This window comes from Castor canadensis, chromosome X (genome assembly GCF_047511655.1).
Source record: "Castor canadensis chromosome X, mCasCan1.hap1v2, whole genome shotgun sequence".
NCBI lineage: Eukaryota > Metazoa > Chordata > Mammalia > Rodentia > Castoridae > Castor > Castor canadensis.
The window spans coordinates 47,878,138-47,904,805 of NC_133405.1; the positions used below are offsets into that span (position 1 = coordinate 47,878,138).

The following is a 26,668-nucleotide window of genomic DNA, read 5'->3' on the forward strand; positions in this document are numbered from 1 at the left end:
TGGTGGTTCTGGGATTTGAATTCAGTGCTTCTTGCTCACTAAGCAAGTGTTATTACTAGAGCCAGGGCCCTTTCTTTCCATCCTCTTAATAATGTATGTTGAAGAACAGAAGTTTTTAATTTCAATGAATTCCAATTCATTATATATATCTTACATGATTGCATGAAAAAATCTTATTACTAATACAAAGTCATGAAGTTTTTCTCTTAAGTTTACTTCTAAAGTATTTATTAATTTTACTTATTACCTTTAGGTCTAAGATCTTTTTCAGGTTACATTTTGTTATTAATATGAATTAACTGTTAATGTTCATTTTTTCTATATGTATGTCCAGGTGATCCAGAAACACATGTTGAATTCCCATAGTAATGTAGACAAAAACCAACTATGTATAGGTGAGTTAATTTCTGCTTTGTTGATCACAATATCTGTCCTTTTGAAAAAAATCAAACTGTCTCGATGGCTGTTGTTTTATGTTGTCTTGCAATCAGGTAAGATAAGTTGTCTAAATTTGTTGTTCTCATAAACTGTTTTTTGAATTACAGCACATGTATATGAACTGTACAATTAGATTTTCATCTCTACTTTTCTAAAAAAATCTGGTGGTATTTGAATCAGATTGCAATCAATCTATAGCTCATTTTATACAGAGTTTCCCTGTTAACCAAAATGGTTCTAACCTATTGATGTGGATTTCACTACTTTTATTTAGGTCTTTAATTCCTTTCACAATATCTCATAGTTTTTAGTATAGTGTTCTTAGGCACGTCTTGGTAGATATATCCCTAGATATTATTGAATCTAGTACTTATTATTTTTTAATATTTTATGCATTGATCTTAACACTAACCTTATGCCTTATGACCTTTCTAAACTCATTTATTATGCTAATAATATTTATAGATCCTCTGGAATTTTCTCTAAGCAAACAGCCATAGCCATTCAAATAGGAATAGAATTCCTTTTTTCTGTTCAGTTTTCGTACCTTTTATTTCTTTTCTTCCCTTCATTATCTTCAGTACAAATTTGAATAAAAATAGAGAAATTTTGTTCCCTGGCCTTGCTCCTGATATCAGTAGTATTACTCACTTTTTCATTATTAACCATGATATTGCATATAATTTTTCATAGATATTCTTTATGAGTTATGGAAGATCCTTATTATTCCTAGGTATGTTTGTTTAGAAAAAAATGAAATAAATCCTCTAGCTTCACTTGCTCTTAGTTGACTTTTTAAAAATCACTAATTTTGGAAGTCATACAGGTAGGTGGTACACTATTACTCTCCTACTAGCTTTGTTATAGTTGATACCTTTGACTGAAGACACCTAATAGGTTAAAAAAACATTCTCCACCATTGCTTCTTGGCCTTTTGACGAAGACCAAATGTAGTGAAAACCCTTTCCCAGTGAACTTTTTTTCCCTCAGTCCTGTTTTACCTCAGAAAAGTAGCATGTTGCTATATTCCCCTGTTCTCCAGAGTGAAAGAAGTCTTCTGTATCCTAATAATAAACTGCAGAATTAACTATTCCTGGGAAAAGAAACTAAAAATACATGAATCATAACACTTTTAATCAGTAGTTTTTCTTTAGATTTACAGAGCCTAGAGAATCTGGTGACCGACAGATAACAGTACCCCTTTCATCAGAACAGCAGACCACTTGAAATTTGTAGCTACCTTGGTGCCAGCCTTTCTGATATTATCCTCATAACTCCCTAAGTAAGTCTTGTACCTTCAATGCCCAGGCAAGATGGTCTTTGTAAGTGATAGTCTCCATCTTGTTTGATTTGATACCTTTTCAAATAAACCTTTTTACTTGCTCCAATGCAAACACTCTACCACTGAGCCACATCTCTAGTCCCAGTTTTCAGGTTTGAAAACTGTCCCTTTCAGGTTATGGTAAAAGGAATGTGTTAGGTTTGTAAAACAACATGGACAGTAATCATTCCACCTTAATTTTTCTGAAGAATGGATATGTTTTCTTTCTTGAAAATGTGATAGAATTCACCTCATAAGTATTTGGAACTAGAGTTGTTTTTCTGAGGTTTGTGAAGAGTTACTCAAAATTTTCTAACAAATACTTAGATTTGGTTGCCTTACTTTTTATTTTTATTTTATTTTTAATGGATACATAAAAACATGGGGATAGCATGTAATGTTTCAATACACGTATGTATTGTATAATGGTTACATCAGTTTAATTTTTAGCACTTCAAGTATTTACCATTTCTCCATGGTGAAAACTTTCAAAATCCTTTCTTTTAGCTCTTTGAAATGTACAGTACATATTTCAGTGTTTATTGATTTTAGTTAGTTGCATCTTAGTTTTTGAAATTTTCTGTTTATCTTAATTGTCACATTTATTGATATTAAATGGCTCATTGTGGTGTCTGTCTTATTCTTTGAGCTACTAGGGATTGAACCTAGGGCCTCATGCATGCTTGGCAAGCACTATCCCACTTGAGCCACAACCCCAGTCCTTTGGTTTGTGTTGTTTTTGAGACAGGGTCTCACTGACTTTCCTCAGGCTGGCCTTGAATTTGGGATCCTCCTGCATCTACCTCCCAAGTAGCTGGGATTACAGGCATGAGCCAACATGCCCAGTTTTATTGTGTATATGTTTTGTCTTAAAACAAATTTTAGCCAATTACTAAAATATAATTGTTGTGCCATAAAATTTCCTCAAAGTTTAAAATTGGGCCAGGGGTGGTGGCTCATCCATCCCTGTAATCCTAGCTATTCAGAAGGCGATTAGGGGGAGGTCATGGTTCAAGGCCAACCAAACAAAAAAGTTCACAAGATCCTATCTCAACCAATAAAAAGCTGGGCTTGATGGGGTACACCTGTCATCAACGCTATATGAGAATCTTAAGTAGGAGGATCTCAGTCCCGGTCAGCTTGGGCATAAACGCAAGATGCTATTTTTGAAATAGCTATAGCAAAAATGGCTGGAGGAGCCAGGCACCAGTACCTCACTCCTGTAATCCTACCAACTCAGAAGGAAGAGATCAGGAGGATCGTGGTTTTAAGCCTGCTTGGGCAAATAGTTCGCAAGAATTTATCTTGAAAAAAGCCATCACAAAAAATGGGCTGGTGGAGTGACTCAAGGTGGAGGCCTGAGTTCAAATCCCAGTACCACCAAAAAAGGTAGAAAATTCAGAGTCTGACATGGTGGCTCCTGTCTATAATCTCAACTATGCAGGTGGCATAGGTAGGAGAATTGCAGAGTGAGGTCAGCCCTGGGCAAAAACATAAGACCCTGTCTAAAAATAACTGAAGAATAAAAACGCTGAGATGTGACTCAAGTGTTAGAATGCCTGCATAGCAAATGTGAGGCTCTGCTCTAACCCCAGGACCACCAAAAATGTGCAAAATTCAGTGGTTTCTAGTCTGTTTAAAGAATTGTATCACTATCAGCACTATGCAATTCTAGAACATTTCTTTCACTCCAAGAAGGAACTGCTTTTTCCATTAGCAATCTCTCTATACTTTGTCCCTTCCTCATGCCACTGGAAGCCATGAAGCTACTTTCTATCTCTCTCTATTGCCTATTCTAGACATTTAATGTAAGAGCAAATTATACAATATATGTTGTCTAGTGACTGCTTTCTTCCACTCAGTAAAATGTTTTTGAGGTTCATATTTGTTTAGTATGTATCAAGTTTGTTCTTTTAATTGTGAATATAATTCCATTGTATGGATATAGCATATATCATTTGGCTTTTATGAATAATACTAATTGGCTTTTGTGAATAATGCTGTTATGAACAGCTGTTTGTTTTGTGGGTGAATTTTTAAAAATTTTTTTGGATAATTATCTAGGAAAGAATGTGCTGGGTTATAGCTATATGTACAATTTTCAGGAATGATAAACACGTTTTCCAAAGCATCTGCACCATTTTACATTCCCAGCAGCAATACATGAGGGTTTAAATTATTTCACATCTTCACCAATGCTTTTTGTATCAATAAGTTTTGCATATCTGTGACAAAAAACTTGATAGAAACAACTTGGGGTAGAACTATTTATTTTGGTTCACAGTTTCAAAGGGTTCAGTCCATAGTTCTTGGCCCTCTGTGCTTGTGCAGAACATCAGGGCAGTGCTTGTGGAAGGGGAAAACTATTAATTACATGGTGGACAGGAAGCGGAGGTGGGGGTGGGGGAGGGGGTGTCTAAAGACAAGATACTCCCAAGTACCAACCCCCCAGTGACCTGCTTCCTCCAGCTAGGTCCCACCTCCTAAAGTTTCCAGCACCACCAGCTGAGGACCATGCATTCAAAATATAAGCTATGGGCAACATTTCATATTCAAGTCATAACCCTTGTTAGTATCCATTTTTACTTTGTAGTCATCTTAGAGTGTTCTAAATAGTCTCACTATAGTTGTGATTTGTACTCCCAAATGACTAATGACTTTGAGCATCTTTTCACATACTCATTGCTCTTTTTATACCTTCTCCAGAGAAATGTCTATTCAAATTACTTACTTTAATGGAGTAATTCTGATTCTTTTTAGCCAGCGAAATTACCAACAACACATAAGGTGCTCATAGAGTTCAAGGAATGACCCTTAAAACTACTTTTAATTGGACATAACAGCCAGGGGAGTCCTGGCATGGGCTGGGACTGGCACAACCACCAGTCTGCCTGGGGGAAAGCAGCAGTTTTCCCATTTACTTTTTTTCCTTTTGCAGAGCAAACTGAGATAGATTCTGCAACATCTGGGCCTATACTATGCAGACACAGCCTACCTGCACCCTGCTGGACCAGACCTCATTCTGCTTGAGTGAACCTGCAACCACAACAAGATGAGCATAAAGGACCACTCAGCCTCAAGGGAACCACATAGTCCAGTGCAGGTGGTGGCCAAATTGTACTCCCCATCCCTCCAACAAAACTGGTTGCCATAGATGTAGAGCATAATTCACCTCTGTGGGGTGGGTGGGGGCAATCTGCCCACCAACTGCACTGGACAGGAAGGGCGTGGCAGAATGCTGAGTTTAAATCTCCAGAGTGGGGAAGGGGCACAGTCAGCTGCTCTAGCTTGTTGAGGGAGAGGCTGAGCTGTCAGGGCCTAAGTGGAGGTGGAGTGACACAATTGCCACCTGGTGAAATCAGAAACATTTGACCACCTTGGAGAATCTGGTAGTGACCTGAAAAGTGAGTGATCAAAAAACTCAATTGTAACTTTCCCTGTGTGCAGAAGGGACCAGCGACTGCTTACAAACCAGCCTCCTGGTGGGACCCCTTCAGAGAATTCTCCTGTACCAGATGGCTCATCACACCAAGGAAAAACTAGGTTCAAACATCCTTAGCAGACTCCCCCCAAAGTGTATGATAAGGAGGGGCAACATCCATTGCCACATAGCCCAGTGTATCAATCTTCAGAAGGGACAGAGACACTGAAAAAGCCCCTGTCAAAAGCACCAGCACTTGGATTTGAAGTCAGAGAAAAACGTCCAGAATTTTCAGCAAACTGATTTTTTCCCTTTTTATTTAGCATTTTTATTTTTGTTATTATAATTTTCTTATCTCTATTTTTACTTTCTTCATTTTCACTCCTTTTTTGTGCTATAAACCATTGTTACCTATCTCCCTCTTCCATTCTGTCCAAATATTGAATGCTTAGCCCTCTCTTGTCCCACTCTTCCCCAACTATTTTTTCTGCCTTTTTCTTTCATTCTCTCCTTTTTCTCCAACTTACCCCTCTCGTCTTCTCCTACCTTTCACCCTACTGCCCCTACCTCCTCCACCTTCACTACTCACCGAATGGTCTACTATACCAAATTTACACATTATCCCCATCTTTCCAATCCCTCTGCAATCCCTGACAAGATCACCTTCCCCCACAACACCTGAAACACACCTTAACACAACTTAGGGCCTTATTACCCTATAGCCCCCACACCTCACTCTCCTTTCCCCCTTAACACGTTCCTCCTTTCTGCCCCCTCCTCTAATGCCATATTTTTAATTACCTAAGTATTTATTTCTACCCAAATGACTGTCATCCCCCAATACCCACTGTTTATAGATAATATAACCAAGGGGTTCTCTATGTATTATGTAAACAATTGGTCTGGCATTGAGTCTGTGAATTTTGTATTGCTAAATTATACATCCAAGTTAGAAATAGCACAACTACCTAGCTAACAACTAAGCCAGTCACAGCATAATAATTAAATCAAAGGAAAGACAGGAGATAATTAAAACCCCAAATAGCCAATTGGCAACAGAGGAACAAAGCACAAAGTAGAAACATGAGGAGAATAAAAAGGCAGGGGAATGCAACTCCATAAAAGATGAACAATAATTCAATAGAAGATTTAGTAGAAAATGAAGGAAATGAATCCCCACTTGCTGATCCCAGTAGAATTATGGTAAGTATGTCCAGTGAGCTTAATCAGGAACTCTAAAAGTGCTCAAAGAGGAAATCAAAAGGGAGCTCAAAGAGGAACTTTTGGAGGAGCTGAAAGAGAACATACAAAAATAACTCAAAGAATATCAAGACAACATAAATAGAAAACTTGAGAAGACACAGAAATTACTAAATGAACCCAGAGAGGAGTTCAACAAACTCCAAAGTAAACCTAAGGAGATTATAAAAAAGAGATATATGAAATAAAGACAACAGAACAAAATATGAAAGAGGAATTTAACAAACATATGGAAAATCTCAGAAAAAAATCAAACAGAAATTCTAAAAATGAGAAGTTCCTTATATCAAATAAAAAAATCAGTAGAAAGCCACTCCAGCAGACTAGGACAAGTGGAAGACAGAATCTCAAGGCTCAAACAAAATAGATATTAAAGAAAAAATGGAAGAACTCTTAGACCAATGACTCAAGAGCTGTGAAAGGAATATGCAAGATCTCAGTGACTCCATGAAAAGACCAAACCTGTGAATCATGGGCATTGAAGAAGGAGAAGAGGTGCAAACCAAAGGGTTCTGAAATATTGTATGTATATGTAACAAAATAATAGCAGAAAAATTTCCAAATCTTGAGAAAGAGTTGCCCATTCATGTACAGGAAACCTCCAGGACATCAGACTTGACCAAAATAGAGCCTCTCCATGGCATATTATCATTCAAACAAGCATAGAAAACAAAGAAAGAATATTGAAGCCTCTAAGAAAGAAAAAACAAATTACATATAAAGCCAAACCCTTCAAAATAACAGCAGATTTCTCAATAGAAACCTTAAAAGCAAGAAAAGCATGGAGTGAGGTATTTCAAGCACTGAAAGAAAACAGTTTCAATTTTTGGATACTCAACCCAGAAAAGCCATTATTCAAAATTGATGGAGGGGTAAAAGTTTTCCATAATAAACAGAAACTAAAGCAATATATGACCACCAAACTACCATTACAGAAGTTTCTGAAAGGAATCCCACACATGGAAGACAAAATCAAATATAAATATCAAAGGATGGGAAATATTAACCTCAAGAGAAGAACAGACAAGTAATCAGAGAGAAGCATAGAATTAGCTGCACATACACACACAAATCCTTAAATAACAAAAACAATTAAATGACAGGAATCACTACATATCCCTCAATATTAACACTGAATGTTAATGAAATCAATTTCCCCATCAAAAGACACTGATTGGCAAACTGGATTAAAAAGGAAGACCCAACAATCTATTGTTTATAAGAGACCCACTTTATTGACAGAAATAAACACTGGCATAGGGTGAAAGCCTGGAAGAACATTTACCAAACTAATGGCCCCTGAAAACATGCAGGAGTAGCAATACTTACATCAAATAAAGTGGACTTCAAATTTTAAATTAGTCAAAAGAGGCAAAGAAGGTCACTTCATACTAATAAAATTAGCAATACATCAAGAGGAAATAACAATTATTAATTTATATGCACCCAATGTCAGTGCATCCAACTTCATTAAATATTCACTAATGGACTTAAGAATACAGATAGAACCCAACACAGTGATAGTGGGAGAATTTAATACTCCTCTATCACCAACAGATATGTCAACAAGGCAAGAAAATCAACAAGAAATTCTAGAATTGAATAACAGCTAGATCTAATGACCCTGACAGACATCTGCAGAGTATGCCATCCTGCAACAGCACAATATATATTCTTCTCAACAGCCAATGGAACTTTCCAAAATATACCATATTTTAGGTCACAATGTAAGTCCCAAGAAATATAAGAAAATTGAAATAACCACCTGCAAACTGTCTGACCACAATACAATAAAACTAGAACTCAACAACAAAAGAAGCAGGAGAAAAACCTCAAACAACTGGAGGATGAACAACACATTGCTCAATGATCAGTGGGTCACTGAAGGAATAAGTTCCTGGAATTTAGTAAAAGTGAAAACCTAACCTGTCAGAACCTATGGAACACAACAAAAGCATGCTTAAGATGAAAGTTAATAGTTATGAGTGCATATTCTTAAAACATAGAAAGATCTCAAATAAATGACCTAATGCTATATCTCATACTCCCAAGAAAACAAGAACAAGTTAAACACAAAATAATAAGAAGGAGAGAAATAATAAAAAAGAAGGGCAGATATCAACAAAACAAAGAACAAAAAACCATACAAAGAATCAATGAAACAAAAAGCTGGTTCTTTGAGAAAATAAGCAAGACTGACAAATCCCTGGCAAATCTGACTAAAATGAGGAGGGAAAAGACCCAAATCAATAAAATTAGAAATGAAAAAGTGGAGATAACAAGAAACACCAAGGAAATCCAAGGGATCATCAGGGACAACTTTAAAAATTTGTATTTAAATGAATTTGAAAATCTAGAAGAAATGGACAAATTACTAGATACATATAACAATTCAAAATTAAACCAAAAGGATATTAATCACCTAAATAGATCTAATCCTAACACAGTGAAATTGAAGCAGCAATAGTCTCCCAAAAAAGAAAAGTTCAGGAACTGAAATATGTTCCACTGAATTCTACAAGACCTTTAAAGAAGAACTAATACCAACACTGCCAAACACATTCTCTGAACCCCATATTACACATGTCCCAAAACTGGACAAGGATACAACAAAAAACAGATTTTTAGGCCAATCTCTTTAATGAATACAGATGCAAAAATCCTCAATAAAATAATGGCAAACCGAATTCAACACCATATCAAAAGATCATACACCATGATCAAGTTGGCTTCATCCCAGGGATGCATGGATGGTTCAACATATGCAAATCATTAAATATAATATATTATATTAGCAGAAGCGAAGATAACAACCACTTGATCATCTTAACAGATGCAGAAAAATCCTTGGATAAAATTCATGATAAAAAAACTCTGATGAAACTAGGAATAGAAGGAATGTACCTCAAAATAATAAAGGCTATATATGACAAGCCCATAGTCAACATTATATTAAATGGGGAAAAACTGAAACCATTTCCTCTAAAGTCAGGAATGAGACAAAAGTTCTCACTCCACTCTTATTCAACATAGTCTTAGAATTTCTAGCCAGAGCAATAAGATAAGAAGAAGAAATAAAAGGAATACAAATAGGAGAGAAAGAAGCTAATCTATGCTTACTTGCCGACGATATGATCTTATACCTAAGAGACTCAGAAAACTCCATCAAAAAACCTCCTAGACACCATAAACAGCTTCAGCAAAGGAGCAGGATACAAAATCAAGAAAAGAATATAGGAAATCAAGAAAGAATATAGGAAAACAATTCCACTTATAATAGCCTACAAAAATCAAATACCTAGGAATGAACTTAACAAAGGATGTGAAAGACCTCTACAAGGAAAAGTACAAACCACTGAAGAAAGAAATCGAAGAAGACTATAGAAGATGGAAAGATCTTCCATGCTCATGGATTGGTAAAATCAACATAGTGAAAATGGCTATATTACCAAAAGCAATCTATACATTCAATGCAAATTTCATCACCATTCCAATGACATAAATCACTGAGATTGAAAAATCAGCCCTAAAGCTCATTTGGAAGCACAAAAGACCACAAATAGCCAAGGAAATACTGAGTAAAAAGAGCATTGCAGGAGTTATCACAATACCCGACCTAAAGCAATACTACAGAGCCATAGAATTAAAACCAGCATAGTACTGGCACAAAAACAGCTATGAAAATTAATGCAACTTAATGCTACCACTATGGAAAACAGTATGGAGGCTCCTCAAAACACTAAAAATAGAACTTCCATATGATCCAGCAATACTAGGGATATATACAAAGGAATGTGAGTCAGGTTATAACAAAGACACCTGCACACCCATGTTTACTGTAGCATTATTCACAATAGCTAAGCTATGGAAATAGTCAAGATACCCCACTACTGATGAATAGATTAAGAAAATGTGGTATTTATATACAATGGAATTCTATTCAGCCACAAAGAAGAATTATATTTTGTAATTTGCAGGTAAATGGATGGCACTGGAGGAGGTCATACATGAGATGGGTATGGTAAAAGAAGGAGCCTAAGAAGGTGAGTATGATTGATGATGACTGATATACTCTTTAAACAAGAATGAATATAGAATTTTTAAACCTGTTTAAATCACCATAAGAAAGGGACTAAGGCAGAATGAAAATAGAGGAGATGAACCAACTGGGGTTATAACACATGTATACATGGAAGTGTCACAAGGAAACTCCCTGTGTAGCTATCTTTATCTTAAGCAAAAATATCATTCCTTTTTTTTTGTCCTTTTTCTTCTACAAAATCAGAGAACAGAAAGGTGGAACAGATCTTGCCTAGGCTGGAGGGTTGGTACCTGTGGGAGGGTGGAGGTCATGGGGAAAGTAGGTAGGAGGGTGTATATGGTGCAAATAATGTGTACACATGTATGTAAATGAAAAAATGATACCTGTTGAACTATTCCAGGAGTAGGGGGCAGGAGGAGTATAAAGGAGAATGGTGGAGAGGGTGAATTCAATTATGATATATTTGATACAGAGTAAGAACATTTGTAAAAGTCACAATGTACCCCCACCCAGCACAATAATTAAAAAAAATAATAAATTCCAAAGACTGTCCACTGATTCCCTCAGGAGAAAAGTGACAGCATACTCCTGAACTCTCTCTCTCTCTTTCTCTCGGTTCTGGCTATCTGCTTTGAGGATTGCCTCCACCAAGATCCTGATGCACTGTTTCACTGTCATTAGCAGAGATCTGGTCATAATTACCATACGTAGGTATTTGAGGTCTTAAGAGAGTACCTGCTCTGATCTTTGTTAGAAATTCCGTATAGCTATGCAGCCTTCTTTATTCACAAGTTTATGTGCCAGCTCTGAGTGTCTTCCTTCAAGCACATCACTTTTATAACCACTGTATTTATCTTCTCCAGGTTTTTTCCAGACCTGGGAGTCCGTCTCTTTTCTACCATTGCTATGTCTTTTTGTTTAACCTCATTGCTCCCCATTTGAATCTTTTGGCCTCCAAATAATGTCATTAAGTCCTTTCTGATTACAAAGGGTGAAAGCCCTGCCTACTAATCATGTTTATTTTTCTTTCTTCTCTTTTTGGTTTCCTTCTGACTTTGGTTTCTAGGTGTTTTACTAGGATGAGCATAGGTATGTGGGCATATGTATGTGTCATTATTTTGTGTATATATGTGTGTGCATGTGTCTGTGCATACATTGTATGTTTTGAGTTTTTGCATAGCATAAATATTGATTTGAAGCATTCATGTTAGTTTCTAAAATTCTTTATTGTTGTTTCATAAAATATATACCCTCAGTTTCTTTACTTGGACTCTAAGTGAAGGTATCTCAGAAGATTGTACATATAAATTTGAATAATGACTATTTCATTTGATCATTATAAAATATCCTCTGAAAGTAAAAAAGGGCACTATTAGGTAGTGGAAGGGAAAGGATAAAGGGGGAGAAAAGAGGGGAGACAAGAAAGAGTAATATGATCATATTCATGTATGGAAATATCATGATGAAACTCCTTACTATGTAAAATTTCCTATTTGCTAATCAAAATATTTTAAATATCCCCTAAAATTTTTAAAAGAGAGTCTGTTTACGTTTGTTGCATGATACTATTTTGTTTATTTTTTTATTATTCACATGTGTATACAAGGCTTCAGTCATTTCTCCCCCCTGCCCCCACCCCCTCCCTTACCACCCAAACTGCCTCCTCCCTCCCCCCTACCCCCTCAATACCCAGCAGAAACTATTTTGCCCTTATTTCTAATTTTGTTGTAGAGAGAGTATAAGCCATAATAGGAAGGAACAAGGGTTTTTGCTGGTTGAGATAAGGATAGCTATACAGGGCATTGACTCACATTGATTTCCTGTGCGTGTGTGTTACCTTCTAGGTTAATTCTTTTTGATCTCAACTTTTCTCTAGTTCCTGGTCCCCTTTTCCTACTGGCCTCAGTTGCTTTTAAGGTATCTGCTTTAGTTTCTTTGCATTAAGGGCAACAAATGCTAACTAATTTTTTAGGTGTCTTACCTATCCTCATCCATCCCTTCTGTGCTAAAGCTTTTATCATGTGCTCAAAGTCCAATCCCCTTGTTGTGTTTGCCCTTGATCTAATGTCCACATATGAGGGAGAACATACGATGTTTGGTCTTTTGGGCCAGGCTAACCTCACTCAGAATGATGTTCTCCAATTCTATCTATTTACCAACGAATGATAACATTTTGTTCTTCTTCATGGCTGCATAAAATTCCATTGTGTATAGATACCACATTTTCTTAATACATTCGTCGGTGGTGGGGCATCTTGGCTGTTTCCATAACTTGGCTATTGTAAACAGTGCTGCAATAAACATGGGTGTGCAGGTGCCTCTGGAGTAACCTGTGTCACATTCTTTTGGGTATATCCCTAAGAGTGGTATTGCTGGTTCAAATGGCAGATCAATGTCTAGCTTTTTAAGCAGCCTCCAAATTTTTTTCCAGAGTGGTTGTACTAGTTTACATTCCCACCAACAGTGTAAGAGGGTTCCTTTTTCGCGCATCCTCACCAACACCTGTTGTTCGTGGTGTTGCTGATGATGGCTATTCTAACAGGGGTGAGGTGGAATCTTAGTGTGGTTTTAATTTGCATTTCCTTTATTGCTAGAGATGGTGAGCATTTTTTCATGTGTTTTTTGGCCATTTGAATTTCTTCTTTTGAGAAAGTTCTGTTTAGTTCACTTGCCCATTTCTTTATTGGTTCATTAGTTTTGGGAGAATTTAGTTTTTTAAGTTCCCTATATATTCTGGTTATCAGTCCTTTGTCTGATGTATAGTTGGCAAGTATTTTCTCCCACTCTGTGGGTGTTCTCTTCAGTTTAGAGACCATTTCTTTTGATGAACAGAAGCTTTTTAGTTTTATGAGGTCCCATTTATTTATGCTGTCTCTTAGTTGCGGTGCTGCTGCGGTTTCGTTGAGAAAGTTCTTACCTATACCTACTAACTCCAGAGTATTTCCTACTCTTTCCTGTACCAACTTTAGAGTTTGAGGTCTGATATTAAGATCCTTGATCCATTTTGAGTTAATCTTGGTATAGGGTGGTATACATGGATCTAGTTTCAGTTTTGCAGACTGCTAACCAGTTTTCCCAGCAGTTTTTGTTGAAGAGGCTGCTATTTCTCCATCATATATTTTTAGCTCCTTTGTCAAAGACAAGTTGGTTATAGTTGTGTGGCTTCATATTTGGGTCCTCTATTCTGTTCCACTGGTCTTCATGTCTGTTTTTGTGCCAATACCATGCTGTTTTTATTGTTATTGCTTTGTAATATAGTTTGAAGTCAGGTATGTTTATTATTTCAAAGAACCAACTTTTTGTTTCATTAATTCTTTGTATGCTTTTTTTGGTTTCTATTTTGTTGATTTCAGCTCTTATTTTTATTATTTCTCTCCTTCTATTTGTTTGGGGTTTGCTTGTTCTTCTTTTTCTAGGAGTTTGAGATGTATCATTAGGTCATTGATTTGGGATCTTTCAGTCTTTTTAATATATACACTCATGGCTATAAACTTTCCTCTCAGGACTGCCTTAGCTGTGTCCCATAGGTTATGGTAGATAGTGTTTTCATTTTCATTGACTTCCAGGAACTTTTTAATTTCCTTTTTTATTTCATCAATGATCCATTCTTCATTAAGTAATGAGTTATTTAGTTTCCAGCTGTTTGCTTGTTTTTTGTCTTTACTTTTGTTGTTGAGTTCTACTTTTACTGCATTGTGATCAGATAGTATGCATGGTATAATTTCTATTTTCTTATATTTGCTAAGACTTGCTTTGTGCCCTAGGATATGATCTATTTTGGAGAAGGTTCCATGGGCTGCTGAGAGAAGAATGTATATTGTGTAGAAGTTGGATGAAATGTTCTGTAGACATCAACTAGGTCCATTTGATCTATTGCATATTTAAATCTTGAATTTCTTTATTGATTTTTTTGTTTGGATGACCTGTCTATTGATGATAATGGGGTGTTAAAGTCTCCCACAACCACTGTGTTGGCGTTTATATATGCTTTTAGGTCTTTCAGGTATGTTTGATGAAATTGGGTGCGTTGACATTGGGTGCATACAGGTTGATAATTATTATTTCCTTTTGGTCTATTTCCCCTTTTATTAGTATGGAATGTTCTTCTTCATCTCATTTGATCAATGTAGGTTTGAAGTCTACTTTGTCAGAAATAAGTATTGCTACTCCTGCCTGTTTTTGGGGGCCATTGTCTTGGTAAATCTTTTTCCAGCCTTTCATCCTAAGCCTATGCTTATTTCCGTTGGTGAGATGGGTCTCCTGTAAGCAACAAATTGATGGATCTTCCTTTTTAATCCATTTCGTCAAGCGGTGCCTTTTGATGGGTGAATTAAGTCCGTTAACATTAAGCAGTAGTACTGATAGGTATGTGGTGATTCCTGTCATTTAGTTGGCTTAGTTATTTGAAGGTTTGATTGTGTGTACCTAAGTTGAGGTTACTCTCTACTGTCTTGCTTTTTTCTTTTCCTGTGGTTTGGTGCTGCCTGTCTTTTCATGGTTAAGTTGGGTTTCACTTTCTATGTGCAGAATCCCTTGCAGAATCCTTTGTAGTGGTAGCTTTGTGGTCACTTATTGTTTTAGTTTCTGCTTATCATAGAAGACTTTTATTGCTCCATCTATTTTGAATGATAGTTTTGCTGGGTAGAGTATCCTGGGGTTGAAGTTATTTTCATTCAGTGCCCGGAAGATCTCACCCCACACTCTTCTTGCTTTTAATGTTTCTGTTGAGAAGTCTGCTGTGATTTTGATTTGTTTACCTTTGTATGTTATTTGTTTTTTTTGTCTCTTACAACCTTCAATATTCTTTCCTTAGTTTCTGAACTTGTTGTTTTAATGATGATATGTCGTGGGGTAGTTCTATTTTGATCTGGTCTGTTTGGTGTCCTGGAGGCCTCTTGCATCTGTATGGGTATATCTTTCTCAAGATTTGGGAAATTTTCTGTTATTATTTTGTTAAATATATTACGCATTCCCTTTGCTTGCACCTCTTCTCCTTCTTCGATGCCCATGATTCTCAAGTTTGGTCTTTTGATTGAGTTGGTGAGTTCTTGCATTTTTTTCTCAGGTCTTGAGTTGTTTAATTAATAGTTCTTCGGTTTTTCCTTTAATTACCATTTCATCTTCAAGTTCTGAGATTCTGTCTTCTGTTTGTTCTATCCTGCTGGATTGGCCTTCTGTTTTGTTTTGTAGCTCTGTTTCGTTCTTTTTTCTGAGGTTTTCCATATCCTGGCTGGTTTCCTCTTTAATGTTGTCTGTTTTTGTCCTGAGTTCATTTATCTGTTTATTCATCGTGTTCTCTCTTTCACTTTGGTATTTATACAGTGCTTCTATGGTTTCCTTTATTTATTCTTTTGCTTTTTCAAATTCTCTATTTTTGTTGTCTTGGAATTTCTTAAGTGTCTCCTGTACATTTTGGTTGACCCTATCCAGTATCATCTCTATAAAATTCTCATTGAGTACCTGTAGTATGTCTTCTTTTAAATTATTCTTGTGGGCTTCACTGGGTCTTTTGGCATAGTTTATCTTCATTTTGTTGGAGTCTGGATCTGAGTCCCTGTTTTCTTCATTCCCCTCTGGTTCCTGTACTAATTTTTTGCTGTGGGGAAACTGGTTTCCCTGTTTTTTTCTGTCTTCCCATTATTGTCTTTGGTGTTGTTACTTTCCCTGTACTGTGTGCAATTAAGTATTTCCTAGCTTGTAATAATAACAATGGTAATATTTAGAATGGAAGGGTGAGCTGAGATGGAAAGCAAGAAGTTAAAGAAATGGGAAAAACAAATTTACAGACTGGAAGGAGAAAACAGAACAAGGTATCAGACAAGAAGCTTTCAAAGGTATAAACAGGGAGCTTTAGTGTACTAATCGACAGTAAGCTGAAGAGACATTAGAGAGATAGAGAGAGGATTGAAAATCAAAAATAAAGAAAATAAAGATAAGAATAAAAATAAAAAATAAGTAAATGAAAGGAAAATCTATATATAAAAATGTATTAAAATAAAATGAAGAAATAGAAAATTTAAAAAAAACCAAAAAACCAAAAAACCTCCTAGTTTAAGTGCAATGAAGTTTCAGTCTTAATAATTTGGGTGGCCATCTCAGTCTCCAATCCTGGAGATGGTGCCTCAGATGTTCTGTAGTTGTCTCATCAAAGGGGACGCATAAAGTAGAACAAAACTACACACACACGCACAAAAAAAAAACCCACCAAGTTTCCCAAGTTCAAATGCAATACAGTTTCTGTAAGTTTTTCAGTGTGCAGGTGTAATTCGGTTGTTCTCTCATCAAAGGTAGGGAGGCAAAGAAAAAAAAAGAGTCTGGGGACAGTTCTGAGAATGGTATCTTCAACTGTGGCTTGCCTGCCCCCTGCTGTCAGCCTGCTGTTGCTGGAGGCGTTATTTATGCAGATCTCAGAGGTGAGCTTAGCACTCACCTGGACCTGCAGGCTTTGTTTACTAAGAGTTCTCCTGTGAGTGAGTCTCTGCTACAAGCTTTTCCCTTTCCAAGCACACTGGGAAAGTTGTCACTGCTCCCGCGTTGTCAGGCCTGCATGTTTACAGTTCATGTGGGAGGTGGGTCTTCCCCCCTCTCCTGTGCAGTTTTCCTCCCACGGCCACTTTCACAAGCTTTCCTGCTCCTGATTACTGGGTGGTGCTGCTGCTCCTGCCAGCTACCATGTTTGTTTACAGTTCACATGGGAAGTGGGTCTTCCCTCCTCTCCTGTGGAGTTTTCCTCCCTCTGCCACTCTCACAAGCTTTCCTGCACCTGGTTGCTGGGCATGTGCCCCCGCTCCCACCAGAGGCTCTCTGGCCAGGCCGGCTTATTTATTTACAGTCCCGGGAAGGATTCCCTTCCCCCAATCTTTGGCGCTCAGTGCACCCCACCCTCTTTCTCGTGTGTCTTTATTGCTCTTATTGTTTATTACTCAGTTTCTCTTTTTTCCCAGGGTGGAGGTTGGTCTGTCCAGGGGGCTATGCTGGTCTGGCCCAGGCTTGTCTGTGGGAGTACCGCATACCATGAAGCTCCCCTGGTCCATGTCTTCCCAAGCCTTCTGGGCACCGGTGACAGGCGGCCCGGGGGCCCTCCTGGTTTCTCTGTTTAACGTGAAGTGGAGATTCTCTGCGCCTGCTGGAGGTGTGGAGGGGTCAAAGTTATGCCTCTTCTCAGTGATTATGCCTGCAAATTGTGTCTCCAGTGTCTCTCCAAGATTTCACTATAGGAGGCTCACTTTCTGCTTCCTTCCTCTAGCTGCCATCTTGGAATCTCCTTATACCTGCTTTGTTTTTGTTTACTTAAGTGTAATATTTCATTTATTACCTCCTTAGAGTCTCTGTAAAGTAACATTTAGATGCATATGTACTTGTAAATGCATTCTCTGTGTAATTTTACACCATGATACAAAAAGCTAAGTCCACCCTCTGTACTTGCTTCCATTCTTGTTTGCCTTAGGTTTTTAGGTATAACCAGGTCAGGAGATCTTAGTTTGACATTAGAGATTTTTTCTTTTTTTAAAATCTAAGATAAACACATATACCAATATAAAGTCAGGCATGGTGAAGCATGCCTGTAATTCCAGCACTTGGAAGGCAGAGGTAGGAGGATCAAGAATTTGAGGCCAGCCTGGGCTACACAGTGAGATCTTGTTTCAAAAAATGAAAACCAAACCTAAATAAAAACCATGTAGCATCATTTCTTATGTGACTGTTTTACATAAGCTGTATCAATTGCACCTTTTTAGGCTCTATCTTGACTTTTCACTTGTTTTATTTCTATGTCAGTATTGTTGCATCAGCATGCAACTTTATAATGAATAAACAATATATCATTATTCACTTGGATGAATAATTTTTAGTCTGTCCCATAGATAGTACCTTGTTTATACCCAATTTTGTTTTTGTTGTTATGATAATATACAATGTGATGACTTGTTTTGTGAATATAAGCAACTCCTTATTCTGTACACAACACAGGGGAACCAATGGGTTCTGAAAGACACACATCGTTTATTCACCTGGATGTTAGTAGTTATGGAAGTCTCACATTTAGGAAAAGAAAAAAATATTCATGGTATTTTAGTCCAAAACACTATTTGTGATTGTTATTATTTTTTGCAGTTATGGGTAATATTGGATAGCTTCCTTATGGAAGGGTAATAGAGAGTTTAAAAAGAATCTCTGGGAAAAAATGGGCCTACTGGACTGGAAGAGCAACCTGAATTTTGTGAAATAAATAAGGTTTGGAAGGGGGAATATTCACTTTTGTCTTAAAATAATGCGCTGATTATGAATAATTGATTTTGTAGTTTTCTTTTTCTCAAGTGCTCACACTTGTCCTTTTGTAAGTTAGATATGACCCTTGAAGATGTGTGCCTAGAAGAATAGATATTGTGACTTGTTATTTGTTTCAGGAAAAATTGGGAGGCAGAACTTGAATACTGAAAAGTTCAGTAATTTGAATATGTGCACATGTGAATTTATGGTTATATGAAATTGTTTTGGAAACACAAAACAAGTGCAATGTATAAATTTCATGACTTTTCAGTTTGGAATAAAGACTAAGTAACATCCAAACCACTTCAGCTTAATTATAAATGATCACTATAACGAATTATGCTATGTAAATGAGAAATGTGAAAGTGCATATTAAAGATATAAGTTGTCAATCATTTGGTTTACAAATTTATAAAAAACTAATGAAAACTTAAAATTATCAAATTCAAAAAGGAGATGACAGTTAGGTTCAATTGATCACATTAACAGTTGTATGATTTGAATATGAAATGCTCCTACAGGCTCATGTGTTAAAGGTTTGGTCCCCAGCTGGTACCACTATTTTAAGAACTTTAGGAGATAGGGCCCAATTGGAGGAAGGAGGTCTTACTAAATGTTTTTAAAAGTAAAGTAATGTGTAAAAAGTCAATGTGAAAATTCATCCAGAAATGGACAAATGCAAGGATGGGAACATTTGATGCCTATAAAAGTGATTCATGAACTGCCTTTATGGAAATGAATGCATTTCCAACTCACTTTAGAGAAATGTATGTTTTGGTTAGGTTTTAAAATTTCAAAGCCTACACTTTATAGGAAGATCAAATAAACAGATAACAATTATGGGCAGAAACTAAGAAGGGAGAAAAAGATGAATTGCTGCCTCTGGGTAATGATGTAATAGAGCTCAAACCAAGAAAAGTTCCCTCATTTTGTAAAGCTCCTTGCTGAGTATTTTTTTCTCAAAAGTGATTAAATACTTCCCTTGGGGAGAGTTAATAGGATAGAGTTTCCAAAATAATTGGTACAAAGTCATACGTGTTAGGCTGGGGGTGTAACTCAGTGGTAGAGTGCATGCTTAGAGACCCTGAATTTCAAAACTAGCACCAAAAAAGAAAAAAGAAAAAAAATCATAGTTTATCTTAGTCAAACTTTTTGTCTCTGTGATAAATACCTGGGAGAAACAATTTAAAAAGAGGAAAGATTTATGTTGGCTCATAGTTTCAAAGTTTTTAGTCTGTGGTCAGCTGGCCCCATTACTTTGGGCCTGAGGTGAGACAGAACATTATGGTGGTGGAGGGTGTGGAAGAATCTGTTCGCCTAATAACAGCCAGGAAGAGAAAACAACAAGAAAGGGCTGGAGATCAGGTGTCTCTTTCTAGGACATGGCCTCAGTAACCTACTTCCTCCAAGTAAGTCTTACCTCCTGAAGTTTCCACCACCACCCAAAATAACACCACAAGCTAGAGACCGAGCTTTCAAAACAAGAGCCTGTGGGGAATGATTCATATTCAAATCATAACAGTGTCGATATGATAAATTGAACCTAATTGTCATCTTCTTTTTAATTTGAGAATTTTAAGTTTTCATTATCTAAACTGGTAAAGTCGCCAGTTACAGGGTTTTTCTTTAATTTCATCTTGATCGCAGATTCTCACACTTCAGGAATTGTTTGATTTGACTATAAATACCCTTTCCCTCTCATATGTGCCTTCCCCTTAGCATAATCTGTTTTTTATAATATTGTTCTATTTGTATTGGGTCTATATGCCACATATGAGAGAAAACAATATTTTAGAAAGCTTTCTAACATCTTATAGAAATGTGTGTAAAAGTAGAATAAAATTTGGAGTGTATGAACTCAAATGTTTGCAGTGAACATTCCTGAGTGATTAGTGATTCAAATTTTTGCTTTTTTAAACATTTAAGATGTTTCCACATGTATTTTTATAAAAAGAAAATAGATGGGGCTGAAAAACAGCATTTATACTGGAAGCAAAAATATTAAAAGGATATCATGTATATAGTCAGTGAATGTGGGATATATGCACCAATATCACATCCTGTACTTATAACTTCATTGATTTCTGAGTGAATGAGTGAGTGAGTGCTGTGTGTGTGTGTGTGTGTGTGTGTGTGTGTGTGTTTTGGGGGAGAGAAGATATTGGTTGCTGTAGGGGGAACATCACTCCCTTTTCCCCTCTCCCCTTCCTTCCTTCCTTTTCTTTCTTTGTATTGACATATACAGAGTTATGGCTCATTTTAAAGTGATGTATCCCAGACGCACATAACTGCTGATATTCTTCAACTGGTGACAATATTTTCCTTCCCATTCAAAAGGTGATGCTTACTTAGAAAGAGTGCAAGAAAAAGACTGATGCCTGAACAGTGTATTCCACATGGAGCAGAATGCCTCTCCTAAAGTGAATAGGTCATTCCAATCTTGCCATCTGGGATCCTCACTATGCCAGAAGGGTTTAGAGACAGAGCACATGACACCTGCCCATGGACCCTGGCTAGTCCCTCTTAATGTTTTTCCTCTTAGAGAATATTGAGGGTTCAGGAGAAGCATTCTCCACTGCCTCTAACCTGAACCTGTGTTAGTTACTCTGTCTTACAAGCAGAAAACCAAGGCTTAAAGTACTGCACTTGTTGAAAATCTATAGCCAGAACTTCAACCTGTTGATCACTTTAGCCAGAACTTCAACCTGTTGATCACTTTAAGGCTACTGATACTATCAAATGTAGTAAAACTGATGATGGTAAAGAAGAGGGGATCCTAGATGCATTGCTTTACTCACTAGCTATGCTCAATTGAAAGAGTAATGATAGTCTGATTTAAATGTCAAAATGATCCATTTTAACCAGCAGTGGTGAAGCTTGTTAGGGAAGCAGAGGTGACTATGGGAGTGTTTTTGTTGGAGGCAAACATGAGACATAAATAGTGCAACATAACAATTTTTCTTAAAAGTTTAAACTATTTTCATTGTAAAGAGAAATAAAAACTTATGGATAGAGCCAGTAAAATATCAGCCAAAGTTTTGCCTGTTGCTGCGCACTGATTTCTCCCATGCAAGTACTAACCAAGCCCGATCCTACTTACCTTCCAAGATCAGACAAGATCGGGTGTGTTCAGGGTGGTATGGCCACAGACAAATTAGTTTTACTTTTTTTTTTTGTCGGAACTGGGGTATGAACTCAGGGCCTCATGCTTGCTAGGCAGGCACTCTACTGCTTGAGCCACAGAGATGTAATTGGCTGTGGTTCTCTTGGCACCATTTACTTGAGTATTATGCAGCTGCTATCAACAATTTAAGAGGAAAATTTGGAGAGAAACTTTTCAAAGTTCAATTATGAAAATTGTAGAAGTATCAGGAGACAGAGCAGGAAAATTTTCCCTAACCAAATGAGATCTGCAAGAGACCATGTGAACCAGAAGCTAGTGGACTTTGTTATGAAAAAAGGAGAATGAGAACCATCTTCTGGCCCTTTTAAAAAGCAAGACATTTTCCCAGTAGTTGAAATAATTTTTAATCTAAATATTGTATGTCCTACATGGAAACATATATTGAGGATGCAAATCAGATCAATGGATTGGTAAATATTTATAAGAAATCTACAAACAAGTAGACCAAGGCATGCTGACTCTGATGAAAAGAGTTGACAAATTTTATTATGGAAATTCTTCTGCTCAACTTACTAATTTTGTTGATTTTCTGCAGCTAATAGATTATAAGGGATTCAGAAACAAAGAAACACTAAAAAAACTGTTTTGTTTTTGTGGCGAGGGGGATCAAACCCAAGGCCTTATACATGCAGGTAAGGGCTGTACAACTGAGCTACATGACCACCCTAAGTTTTTTAAGACAGGGTCTCACTATGTAGCCCATGCTGGCCTCAAATTTTTGATCTTCTTGCCTCTGTCCCTGTCCCTGCCCCAGTGCTGGGATTATAGGTGTGTGCCACTGTGCCCAGAAAATGACAGGATATAGAGAGTAACAATTACTAAAAGCTAGCTAAATCTCTTACTATATGTATACTTTAGCATGGAACTCTCATATTTGTATAATTTATAAGAAAACCTGTCTGTGTGAATTTTTTCTTGGTTTAACATTTTAAACATCCATATGATTGCCATATAAGAAGTTGGATGTATTTAATACATATATCTTAATGAGTGTGGACTAAGTATACAATGTTGTATAAGTATACACCCTATCCATAAAACTGACTCCCAATGTTTCCTCCCATACCTATTATTGTTATTGTCATTTGTGATAAGCATTTTTTTCTTTTATTTATATGTGCATACAATGTTTGGGTCATGCCTCACCCCTTCCCCCCACACCCTCCCTTAATCCTCCGCCTCCTCCCTCTCTCCCCCACCTCCTCACTACCAGGCACAAACTATTTTGCCCTCATCTCTAATTTTGTTGAAGAGAGAGTATAAGCAATAATAGGAAGGACCAAGGGTTTTTGCTAGTTGAGATAAGGATAGCTATACAGGGAGTTGACTCACATTGATTTCCTGTGCATGTGTGTTACTTTCTAAGTTAATTCTTCTTGAACTAACCTTTTCTCTAGTTCCTGGTCCCCTTCTCCTATTGGCCTCTGTCACTTTAAAGTATCTGCATTAGTTTCTCTGCATTGAGGGCAACAAATGCTATCTAGTTTTTTGGGTGTCTTACCTATCCTCATACCTCCCAAGTGTGCTCTTGCTTTATCATGTGATTGAAGTCCAATCCCCTTGTTGTGTTTGCCCTTGATCTAATGTCCACATGTGAAGGAGAACATACAATTTTTGGTCTTTTGGGCCAGGCTAACCTCACTCAGAATGATGTTCTCCAGTTCCATACATTTACTTGCGAATGATAACATTTCGTTCTTCTTCATGGCTGCATAAAATTCCATTGTGTATAAATACCACATTTTCTTAATCCATTCGTCAGTAGTGGGGCATCTTGGCTGTTTCCATAACTTGGCTATTGTGAATAGTGCTACAATAAACATGGCTGTGCAAGTGCCTCTAGAGTAACCTGTGTCACATTCTTTTGGGTAAATCCCCAAGAGTGGTATTGCTGGATCATATGGTATATCTATGTTTAGATTTTTAAGACGCCTCCAAATTTTTTTCCACTCTGGAAAAGGAACACACCAGCAGTATAAAAGGGTTCCTTTTTCCCCACACCCTTGCCAACACCTATTGTTAGTGGTGTTGCTAATGATGGCTATTCTAACGGGTGAGGTGGAATCTTAGTGTGGTTTGTGATAAACATTTATGATAAGAACAAATATTGCTGTAAATTTTAAGTACATAATACAGTATTGTTAGCTATAGGTACTGAACTACAGATTTCCAGAACTTACTTATCTTGCATACCTGAAACTTTGTACCTTTTCCATTTTCCTCTTCCCCTAGTCCCTTACAACCACTGTTCAACTCTCTGCTTCCATGATTTTTTTTAGCAGTACTGGGGATTGAACACTGGGCCTTACACTTTCAGGCAAGCAGTCTACTACTTGAGCCATGCCTTTAGTACTTTTGGTTTTTAGTTTGTTCATTGGATGGGGTCTTGCACTTTTGCCCAGGCTGACTTTGGACCATGATCCTCCTACCTATCTCCTGAGTAGTTGAGATTATAGGTGTGAACCACCATGCCCAGCCTGCTTTTATGAATTTGTTTTAAATTCCACATAAAAGTGAGAACATATTTTTTCCATCTATGTGTGGCTTATTTCACTTAATATAATGACCTCCAGATCCAAGCATGTTGCAAATGATAAGATTTCTTTCTTTTAAAAGACTGAATAATATTTTGTTTTATATCACAATTTCTTTACCTTTTTATCCATCAATTGGCAGTTAAGTTTTTTCCATGTCTCTGTTGTGAATAGTGCTGCAAGGAACATGGGGATACAGATGTCTATGTGACATACTGATTTCAATTATTTTGTAGATGTACCCAGGAGTGGGACTGCTGAATTGTGTGGTTGTTCTGTATTTGATTCAGGAAACTCAATAGTGTTTTTCATATTGACTACATCAATGTATGTTTCCATCATCTCTACATAAAGATTTCTTTCCTCATATCCTCACCAACACTTGTCCTTTGGCTGTTGGTAGTTGCCATTCTAATATTTTTAATCCATTTCCCTACTAATTAGTGATGTTGAACATTTTTCTTATACATGTTGGCTATTTGTATGTCATGGAGAAATTTTTTACTCAGGTCCTTTTCTCATTTTTAAAACCGATTATTTTTATGTTATTCAGCTGTATGAGTTCCTTGTATAATTTGAGTCTAGGCTGTCTACTTAAAAGCCCATCTACTTTGGTATAAAATTCTAGAAAAAAGGCATTTTATTCTGAGTCTTGGATCTAAAAATTATAGTCATTTACCTTAATTTAAGCAAGGTTTATCTTTCCATTTATTCATAGAGTAGTTGCTGCTTAGTTTGGAGATACACTTTAGATACAAAGATAAATATAGATTGAAAGGAAAAAAATTTAAAAAGCAACTCAAAGAAGATGGAGCAGCTATGTTAATCTCAGAAAAAAAACTTACTGTAGAACAAAAATGCTATTAGAGATAATGAGGGACCTTATATAATGACATGAAAATCAACTTATGAAATTCAAGTAAAAGGTTTTGAAATTGGAAAGTATCTCAGTTCATTTTCTGTTGCTAATAACATAGTATTGTAGACTGGGAAAGTTATAAACAAAATATATTTTGCCTAGTGATTCTGATCCAAGGTCAAGGGACTACATCACAAAATGGCCTTTTTAAAATTGGTATATATTAATTGTTCAGAGAGGTTACACGATGGTGTTTCACATACGCATATATTGTACATTGATCATATTAACCCCCTCTATTGTTCGCTTTACTCCATACCTCTCCTCACCCCTATTTTCAACAGCTTTCAGTGAGTTACATTGTGCTATCTTCATACATAGATACAATGTATTTTGGTATTCTTTCCCCCATCCCTCCCTTTCTCCCTCTTCCCTTCCCCTCATTTTCCAAGATGAATTTAGACATATATACATATATGTCTAAATTGCATATGAGAGAAAACTTTGTCCTTTGAATCTGATACTTAACATAGTTTCTAGTTCCATCCATTTTCCTGCAAATGTCATTTTATTTCTTTATGGCTGAATATTATTCCATTGTGTATAAATACAACATAATGGCAATCTTGTTGACAGAGTCCCAAGGCATCACATGGTGAGGAACAAAGAGTGTGTAAGGGAGTAGTGAGAGGTAAATATGGAAAAGCGGGGAAGCAAGAGACTGGAAAAAGTGCAGGTTGCTTTTGTTATAACAACTCCTTCTCAAAGCAACTAATCCACTCCTTTGAGGCCCAACTCTTTCTGGGATCAATATTAATCCAGTTATGAAGGTGGAGTCCCAATGACCTAATTACCTTCCATTAAGCCCCAACTCTTAAAGGTTTACTACTTCTTCACTGCTACACTGAGGTCCTAGCTTCTACTATATGACATTTTGGGGGACAAACCAAATCCAAACCATGGCAAAAATGAAGAAATAAAGGTATCTTTATTGGCAGATGAAATGATCATAAATATAGAAAAGACTAAGGAATGCACTAAAAATTAAATATTAGCAGTAATAAATGAGTTCAGAAGGAAAGACCCAGTGAAGGGGATCCTGCAGGCCTCTTGGGGCTTAAGGCTACAATGGGCAGCCAATTCAGGTCAGGTCCCTGTAGCAGAGTTGGGGCTAGGGGACGGACTCAGTGTGCACATTCAGTTGATCTCACATATTTGAACTCTTGGCTGTTTGTAGAGAGGTAAGGGTAGAAGAGGGCAGGCAGAGAGCCTCTAAAATATGGGCCCATGACAAACTCTGTCAATCCCAGGTCTCAATAGTACTATATTTAGCAAGGTTCA

General features: G+C 36.9%; 1 long non-coding RNA gene across 2 annotated transcripts in view; it reads left to right on the forward strand.

Annotated features, from left to right (window-relative positions):
- LOC141419693 (uncharacterized) overlaps positions 1–26,668 on the forward strand; it is a 136,175-nt gene that overhangs the window by 71,131 nt on the left and 38,376 nt on the right. Inside the window, exons 2-4 of one of the 2 annotated variants that reach the window (XR_012444312.1) lie at positions 335–395; positions 4,698–4,862; positions 10,418–10,483. This is a non-coding gene — a long non-coding RNA (uncharacterized lncRNA). Of the gene's footprint in view, positions 1–213; positions 396–4,697; positions 4,863–10,417; positions 10,484–26,668 lie in introns of those variants that run through there. The other variant, XR_012444311.1, reaches the window with a different exon arrangement.